We start from the raw sequence: 9,430 nt of genomic DNA on the forward strand, positions 1-9,430 counted from the left end.
ACTGGTGGCAGATAGAAGTATGACCCACTTAATATAAACACTGTATATGCTTTAAACACACATTTATTTCTTTTTGAACATCACTTATTGTCCTTCGGATTCATACGCAAGCACCTTTCAAGCTCTGTACCGCTGCCGACTTGGAATTCCAGCAATGGTTAATGACGTCACTTCCACCCTTTTCTCGGATGCAGCCCTCAATTATCAATGTCGATATAAATATAACCAGATGGATAACAAGTGAAGTGCGCAGTTTACGTACAGTGTCCGTAAACCAGTAACCCTTTATTTGCACAGCGTAGCAAACCTTTTCCGTGTATAGTACACGCTATACCGATACCTATGAAGCGGTAACCTTTTGCAGTACTTAGTACCCAATTTGAGTACACCTTTTAAGGATAATGTCCTTATTAAACCTTTGTCGCTTAATGCGAATAAAAGCCAAGACTCAAGTATAAATTACGAAATAAGGAGATAGTGTCTCCAAATAGTGTATTTAGTCCCTAGCGGACAACAGGGGATTACAGAAATAGAGAAACAATATAACACAGTGTACAGTTTGAAAAAACAGACAGTCTAGGATGAGCTTCAACTCTTATAGTGTCCAAAGAGGGGGGCAGTGAGGGTCACCATTGGTCAGGAGATCGGTTGTCGCTTCTCTTGGATTGGTGCAGGAGAATGCACCTAGGTTTCTTTGTCTTCAGGTATCGTCATAGGGGTCATGGCTCATGCTGAGAAACCTGTTACATCCGGATCTTCTGGTTACACTGTCCTCGTGGTGAAATAGCAATGAAATATGTAATAGTTCCATAACTTCTGGCCGTTACAAGATATGAACTTCTAGCTCAGACCGGAGCGCTGCGCATGTGAGACGGAACAAAGAAATGCGAAATATGTACATGAAACTTCATGTATTACCAATTTAAACTATGTGCTACGAATTAAAACCATATTAACTATATTTTATTATGTGTGAGTGTGGGATATGAATTGATGTGTATTAGAATGGCAGCGCACTGGGTTTGCCTTATTACAAAACTTGGTTATTATACTTTATTTACGTAACTCTGCGAACCAAGATGGCGGCCATACCATTCCAAAATGGCGTGTATGCAATTCGACTTTGACAGTATCTATCTCTCATTCCTTTTTTCCCCAAAAATGTAACAGTGTAATGTGGGCTAGGGGAAATGAGGGAGATTGCTAGACTAATGAGTGAGAGAAGGAGATTGCTGTTATTTCAGGGAGTCTCCAGCTGAATGCAGGAGAGTAGGCAGCTATGGTGCCAGAGCATGGTGGAATGTGTACTACCACAACAACTGGAGGGCCATGAGTTTGACACCGCTATTCATCTATTCCATTTACAAGTAAACCTCAAAAGATCAATGTACACCCATACCTATACATTAACAAATACCATTAAACCATGTAAGTAATATTAAAAAACACTTGCATACAAAAAAACAGAGACCTTGGTATGTGTCAATACATTTTTACTCATGTATGTGAAAAATAGGCTCCTTTTAAGTGGGCCACACATTTAGCATGTTTTTCAAGCCAACCATAACAAGTGCTTAGTAACAACGATAGAAATATGTTGAAAAATGGGTCATTTTTTGGATGCGTCAGCATGCGCACATCCTCCCTTGGCACGTGACCCCAGCCCACCCCTGGTCCTAACACTTCATAAGAAAAACGCACCTTCCAGTCACTTTGGGTGCGGCCACTTTCTACCTGCTCCTCTATGGCCATGTCCCCCCTCCTCCTCCAGGCCAGTCTCAGCCTCCTACTCCTCACCTCCCTCTTCATCCACCTCAGGCTAGTCGAGGTCAGAGATGTGGCCCTCCTGCAGCTCCTCCTGGGACTGTGTAGTGAAGAGGTCCTGTGTTAGGGTTGGGGATGCAAGAGGATCCTCCCCCTCCTCCTGCTGGGCCTGCTCCTCCAGGGTCCGGGCTGGGCCTGGCCTTGCTGTGACCATGCTGCCTGCCACACTGCTGCCTCTCCCTCTGAATGTGCTGGTGTCAGCATTCCTCTGCTGCCTCTCCCCCTGGCTCCTCTTGCGCTGCTACTGCCTGTCTGTGGGCCACTGCTCTCTCTGCCACCACCACTTGCTGCCACTCTTCCTCTCCCAAGCATAACTCCTCTCCTCTCCATCTCCTTACTCCCTATCAAATAATAAAATGGTGCCAGTGCCCCTTTATATAGGGGCTGTGATGCATAATGGAGGGGACTTAGGTGGGCCAATAGGTTAATTTGTCATGCGGAGGCAGTTTTGTAATTTGCACTCCGGTTGGCGTTGGCCCTAAACTCGTACATGACCAGCGGGACAAATCGCACTTTTATGTGTCATAATATCACACCACATCACATCTCTTCCCACTTTATCGCACTTTTTAGCCACATATTCGCATCCCATTAAATATGCGAATTACACGGGAAAAATACGAATTTAAAAAGTGCTTTGTGCGGCGATATGGTGCGATTTCAAAAAGTGCGATAAAATCGCATTCTATTAAATGTCACCCATAGTTCCCAACTCAGCCTATGACAAGCAGATTTGGGCTTGTTTTTTTCGGGAGTTTTTTTTTTTGGTACTTGTGTATTATCAGGGTGCCCGCAAAATCAGCCGCTAATCGCATGCAAAAGTCAGATGCGATTTTGTGGCCAATTTTCGGCCGGTTTTTCAAGTTTTCCAGCCGATTTGCATGCTGTTCCATCAGATAGTGTGGCGAGCGCAGCGAGCCACCGATCCGAAGTGTGGCGAGGGGATGCGGAATACATGTAAAGTAATCCGCGTCCCCTCGCGGGGCTCGCCACGCTTCGGGTTCGCTGCGCTCGCCACACTATCTAAAATCAACTCCACGTGGATAGTGGGGGGATGAAAAGGTCGGAGGACGCGTACCGCCGCCCCTCGCAGGCTCTCTGTGCTCGCCACGCTTCGGGTTGGCGTTGATAGTGGGGGTGTCGTTGACAATGGGGGTGCATTTAACATTGCGAATCGCATCGCATGCCACTTGCTGGCATGCAATGCTATGCAATATTTAATTGTACAATCAGGGGCATTTTCCTGAAAATCGCATCGCATACCATCGCATAGTACCTGGGGGTGTGCAAGGATGGAACAGCATGCAAATTGGCAGGAAATGGCCGAAAATATGATGCAAATCTTCCGCTAAATCGCATGGCAGATGGAATCGGTCAAAAATCAGCCAATAAATCGGATGTGATATCGTATACGATTTACATTACATCGGGCGCCCTGATAATACAAAAGTACCTTTTTTTTTTTTTGATGGTTGCTTGTTGCTTTTGGGGCTTATAATTATTTTTAGAAGCTTGTTTTGGGCTTGTTTTATTTTGGGCTTGGGGTTGTTTTTCTTTGTAATTCAGCCATTCAGCAGATAAGGGACAAACACATAGGTGAGAATTAGTACAGATGGAGCTGGCGTTAGCGCACATCACACAGCACAAAAAGCATGTGCTGCACTAAATTGCATTGCATTGCATTCAAAACGCATGCTATACGATCTTTACAATAAATAGTTCTCAGTGCGTACCAAGGACCATAAATATATACAGTAGGCAATGTTCACTTGAGATTTTTAGAGAAAAAATGAATGTAAAATATCTCACTCACAATATCTCATATTGGGGAAGATGTATGAAGGAGCGCTATGGGGAGGGGTATTAGCGCATGTTATGTGCACTGATACCACTTCTCCCTCATGTAAGAAGGAGCCGGGGTGCGCAGGCCAATATGCAAGGCAAATGTATGAACAGTCCACAGCGCTGACAATTCCTCCCCCTGCTGCTATCCGCTTCGACAGTTGCAGGGTGGCGAAGCCCTATCCCCACAACAGCGCTGCCCCTGCTGCTGGCTTCGGGCTGCGCTGGAGTTCTCTTGTAAGTAGCAAGATCTCGCGCATGCAAAGAACAGCCGGCTGGGGGGAAGGAGACAGCACGTCAGCAGGAAGTGTTATAGTCTTCCATACCTCCCAACTTTGTCAGTACCGGAATAGGGACACTCGCGCGACTCGGAGGTTTAGGATGGAGGTTTACCAGATTGTGGTGATTTTTTTTAATCACCACAATCTGGTAAACCTCCATACTAATTAGATTTAGACAGATTACAGTGGTCTTTTATTATTCAAAATTACCCCTTGTTTTTCGAATTTATTGTATTTCCCTATTTTTGAATAAACCTGTTTATCCCTACAATATTATACTAGTTTGGATTTCTATTTCCCTTTATGTCTCCATATTTACATTAATGGAGAGCCTCTGATGAGGTGAAGACACGTAAGAGAAGGAGAGTAACATTTTATTTTATATATACTCACTTTCACTTTATATAAATAAAGAAGGTGTTTTACACCTCACGGTCATGGTTACGTTGGGAGGGTGTCAGTGCACAAAGTCACTTACCACTATTGTATAAATAATGTGTTTGTGTATGTGTGTATGTATATGTGTGTTTGTGGTGTGTGTATATATATATATATATATATATATATATATATATATATATACGGGTAGAACAGGAGAGAAATGGGAAGGATCGCTTCCTAGTGTATTAAAAGAGTATTTATTGCACATAAAAGGAGATACAAACTCCAAGGTACATAACAGTAATGCCCATACCTAAGGAAACAACACTGTGGACTGGTTACCACAAGGCTTGATAATAATACATCAGGCAGAACAGCTCACTCGTATGGGCGACCTCCGTGTCCTGGGGAACTCCGAAACGACAAACGCTGGCTTGCGTTGCAGAAGCGGGGGAGTCCAGTGGCAGGGGCGACCATCGGGAGAGCACAGCTGGTGGAGCGAGGTAGGCCACGCCCTGACGCGTTTCGTCACTGGGACTTCGAAGTCCCAGTGACGAAACACGTCAGGGCATGGCCTACCTACCTTAAAATACTCTTTTAATACACTAGGAAGCGCTCCTTCCCATTTCTCTCCTGTTCTACCCAGATTCACATAATCCCTTGGACCCGGGATTCACCATATGGGACAAGGAAGCTGCAGTCTTACCTAAGACTTTGTGTGTAATTACCATCCCTGCTCAGGTGCAGGTGATTTACTGGACTTTCCGACACTTGGACACTCCTGCGCTCATACACCCACCATCTGTCCATATATATATATACTAGGGCGGAGTGAAAAAAACTGAAATTGAGAAATTCAAAATCGGCTAGTGTGGGAAAGTTGTGACTTGGCCTGAATAAGAAATGTGCAAAAGCATTTTGATCTGAGTCAACATCTTCTGTTCTGGCAAGAGGCCTAAAGTTTCACTTTTTAGGTGAAAATGACGAAACCTATGAAGATGCTCCAATCTAGTTATAATTATGTCAGGATGTCTTAGAGTGGTTCATTAATATACTTTAGCATAGTAAAAAACAGTACGAGCTTGTCCTAGTGCAAAAGTCTCCCACCAAAGTCATTCACTTTGCACTAGGACAAGCTCGTACTCTCTTTTACTATGCTAAAGTATATTAATGAACCACTCTAAGACATCCTAAGGAAATCTAAGTTGCCTACCAAGGGAAGGAATAAGGTATGTCGGTGTTGGAGTTTTAGTGTTTTCCTAGATATCTGCCAGGCCCGCACAGTTGTAGTCAGTAATATATTCTCTTGCATTTGGGAGTGTAAGATAGAGGGCTTGGCATGTAGTAGGTAAGTGAGGGAGAGAGGAGTACATAGTTGAGACTCTAGCGTTACGTCTGTGTATATGTTAGATGTCGTGATCCAGTTTATCGCGAAGCGTAGAAGGCAGGCCAAGTTGTATTGTTTAATGTTGGGTAGGTTAGTTCCTCCCCTATTAACTGTTTGTGTCATTTTCTTGTAGCTAATTCTCGGCCGTTTTTTGTTCCAGATGAAACGGGAGATGGCAGTGTTCAATGTTTTGAGGTCTGGTTTGGTTACCAGAAGGGGGGTCATTTGTAGAATATAGAGGAGTTTGGGGAAGCTAGCCATCTTGACCAAGTTACAATGACCCAACAAGTTCAATGGCAAATCTTGCCAAAGGTTAAGTTCAGTTTGTATTTTGCGTATGATAGGGGTGATGTTATGGGAGTATAGGTCTCGGGTGTGCGGTGTAAGGGCTATGCCTAGGAAGGTGATGTTATTCGTAGCCCATTTGAAGGGAAAAGGGGTGGTCTGGCAGAACCTCGCTCGTCCAAACATGGCTAGTGCTTCCGATTTTTCAAAGTTGATCGAGAAGCCAGCAAAGGTTGAGAACCTGTTAATGGCTGAGACAAGTTGGGGAGTGTCTCGGTTTGGGTTAGACATAAAAATCAGTAAGTCGTCTGCAAAAGCTATAATTCGTAGTTCTCTGTTGCCTATAGTTATCCCGGAGTAGCCTCGCAGCTGTGTGATGTACCTAATGAATGGGTCTAGTGCTAGGTTAAAAAGTAGTGGGGATAGGGGGCATCCTTGCCGTGTTCCTCTCTCCAGACAGAAAGACGAGGATAGCATATTGTTGACCAACACTTGTGCTGTGGGGCTATTTTAAAGGGTAGAGATGAGCTTGCAAAAAGTTTCCCCAAAGCCTTGATAATGGAGTACTCTGGTTAGGTGGGGCCATGCAATTTTGTCGAAGGCCTTTTCGGCGTCTAGATTGATTAAGATGTTAGTTTGCATCTGTTGGGAATAGGTATGTGTGATCACAGCTATGGCTGCGCGGATTCCTTGCACTGACTGCCTGCCTTTAAGAAATCCTAACTGAGCGGGTGAGATCAGGCGAGCTAAGGGATCTTGTAGCCTGTTGGCCATAAGTTTAGTCAAAATTTTAAGGTCTTGGTTCAAGAGTGATATTGGGCGATAGGAACTTGTGAGCGAGGGGTCTTTTCCTGGCTTAGCTATCACTATGATTCTTGCTTCGTTGAACCTAATTGGGGCGGCTCCAGAGGATAGGATGTGATTGTATAATTTAGTCAATGTGGGGGCTATTTCACTACTGAGCATTTTGTAAAATTCCGGGCCAAAGCCATCTGGGCCCGGGCTCTTTCCATTAGGTAATGATTTAATAGTAGCCATAATTTCTGCTTCAGTGATGGGACTATCCAGAAGATCTTTTTCTTCCGGTGTTAGTGTTGGTAAATTGGCTTCTTTTAAGAAAGGGGATCCCTCCGCTTCGTTGTCTGGGTCAGTTGTATATAAGGTTTTGTAGTAATGCATACATTCTTCACATATAGCAGTAGGGTTCGGTAATAATCCTATCTGAGCTATTGATGGCGCTAACCCAAGTCTTGGGCTGTGAGCCCTTGGCAAGGTTCGCCAACAGCCTACCGGATTTGTTACCCCAGCGATGATATTTATTTCTTTGATAGTTGTGTTGAGTTTGAGCTTGTTCCGTAAGATAGGTGTCAAAAAATTTTTTTGCTGTGAGGTAAGCCTCCCTGTGGGTGGGATCATCATGTAGTTTGTAGGCTCTATAGGCCGATGTGAGCTAAGAGCTTAGACTATGGAGTTGGGTTGAGAATTTTTTGCGTTTAGAGTGAATATATGACATTATGTGTCCCCTAAGTACCGCTTTCGAGGCCCCCCAGAACAGCGAAGGGTCATCTTCGTGCACTGAATTATCTGTTGCGTAATTGCGCCAGTGCTGTTTTAAGTGTAGGAGAAAGTCTTCGGAGTGTATAAGATAGGCAGGGAATCTCCAGCTCTTTGAGAAATATTGTGGCATCGTGAGGTGAAGGGTTAAAGATATGGGTGCGTGATCAGAGATAATGATATCTTTGATAGAAGTGTGGGTGATCTTGGGGAGCATATGCTGGGAAGTAAATATGTAGTCTATTCGTGAATGAGTAGAATGCGGGTGTGAAAAGAAGGAGTATTCTCTATGTAATGGGAGGTGTATTCTCCAGGGGTCTACAAGATTTAGTTGGGAGCAGAAGGAGAGAAGAATATTGCTGTCAGTGCCAGTGGTATGTGAGCTTACCTTGGACCTGTCTATGGATGGATCGACGACTGAGTTGAAGTCTCCTCCCAAGATCAGATTCTTGTTTTCCCAGGACAGGATCTTCTGTAGAAGTGCTGCATAGAAAGTTTTGTTAGAAGTGTTTGGAGCATATACATTAACCAACAAGTAATCTACATTATCGATAGTTGCTTCTAATAAGATATATCTTCCCTCTGGGTCTATGAATTTCTTCTTACATGTATACTGTAGGTTTTTCTGAAATATTATGGCTACGCCTCTGGTTTTATTAGTGTAGGGGGCGGATATGCAATCTCCGATCCAGGGGGCTTTTAGAGAATTTCTAGGGTCTGCGGTCCAGTGTGTTTCCTGAAGAAATAGAATATGGGGTTTTAAGCGATTCAGGTGGGATAACACTTTCTTTCATTTTACTGGGGTATTAAGTCCCTCTACATTCCAGGATATTATATTATATGATAGTAATGGGGTATTCCCTATAGATTCTTGGTGGGGATTGTTATGGTCCGTTATATTAACCTATGCCAGTGGATAACATCACGGTAAAAGTAGAGAATGTATTAAAGCAGGGTCTCTCTCCGTCCCAGCGAGCAGAGAGAGAGCACCCCGAGGTGGATCTGGGCTTCAGAGCTAGGCAGGCAAACATAACATTAACAAATACAATTACAGAGAAGAAAAAAATTAAGGGAGAAAAGGAAATAAAAGGGAAAAATGTACTCCAGGTACAGTGTGTGAACATACACGGTATGCCGAAGCATACTCACAGTGTGGCCCATTATGCAGGGCAAGATAGTGACAAGTAGCAGTGCCTCAGGCTAGTTCAGGTGTCAGGGCGGGAAAGGTGAGCTTGTGCAGCGGCTGGATCTTCGAAGAAGATTGGTTTTCCATTCTCGAAGATTCGCAGGCGGGCAGGATATAACAAGGAGAACTTGGTCTTGCTTTCAAATAGCTGTTTGCAGATAGGGGTGAATTCCTTGCGTTTGGCTGCAACCTGGTTGGAGAAGTCCTGGAATATAAGTAGACGTTCACCCTTGTAAGATAGGTTGGCTGTCCTGCGATAGTGATCTAAAAGCGCTGATTTATCTGCGTAGTTCAGGATTCTCATGATGACGGGGCGTGGACGTCCAGAGGCGCTTTTCCGATCCGGGCCGATACGATGCGCCCGTTCAATGGCCAGAGGCACACCCCTCAGATTCATAGTTAGTTGTTCCGGGATCCAGTTGGAAAGGAGGTCAAGTAGTTCAGGACCTTTTATCGACTCTGGGATGCCGATCACTCGCAGGTTATTTCTTCGACTACGGTTTTCGAGATCGTCAAGTTTGTCGGTGAGGTTGGTGATGTCCGCGTGCTGAGTCTCGATTGTTTCTTGAGCTGTATGTAGGTCGTCTTCTAGATTAGAGACTCTCTGTTCTAGCTCGTCTATGCGGCTGGAGTGTTGGGTTAGCTGTGTTAGTGTGGAGTCTATGGCCTCTTTGATACCGGCCAGCTTTT

General features: G+C 44.4%; 1 long non-coding RNA gene across 1 annotated transcript; it reads right to left on the reverse strand.

Annotated features, from left to right (window-relative positions):
- Positions 1 to 514: 514 nt before the first annotated feature.
- On the reverse strand, positions 515 to 8,467 carry LOC146045004 (uncharacterized). The gene is made up of 3 exons (XR_014465364.1): positions 8,161 to 8,467; positions 7,943 to 8,037; positions 515 to 858 (listed from the first exon to the last, which is right to left on the reverse strand). It is a non-coding gene; the product is annotated as an uncharacterized LOC146045004 (long non-coding RNA).
- Between the last annotated feature and the right edge of the window lie 963 nt (positions 8,468 to 9,430).

Source organism: Crinia signifera, chromosome 11 (assembly GCF_055691185.1).
Source record: "Crinia signifera chromosome 11, ASM5569118v1, whole genome shotgun sequence".
Taxonomy (NCBI): domain Eukaryota; kingdom Metazoa; phylum Chordata; class Amphibia; order Anura; family Myobatrachidae; genus Crinia; species Crinia signifera.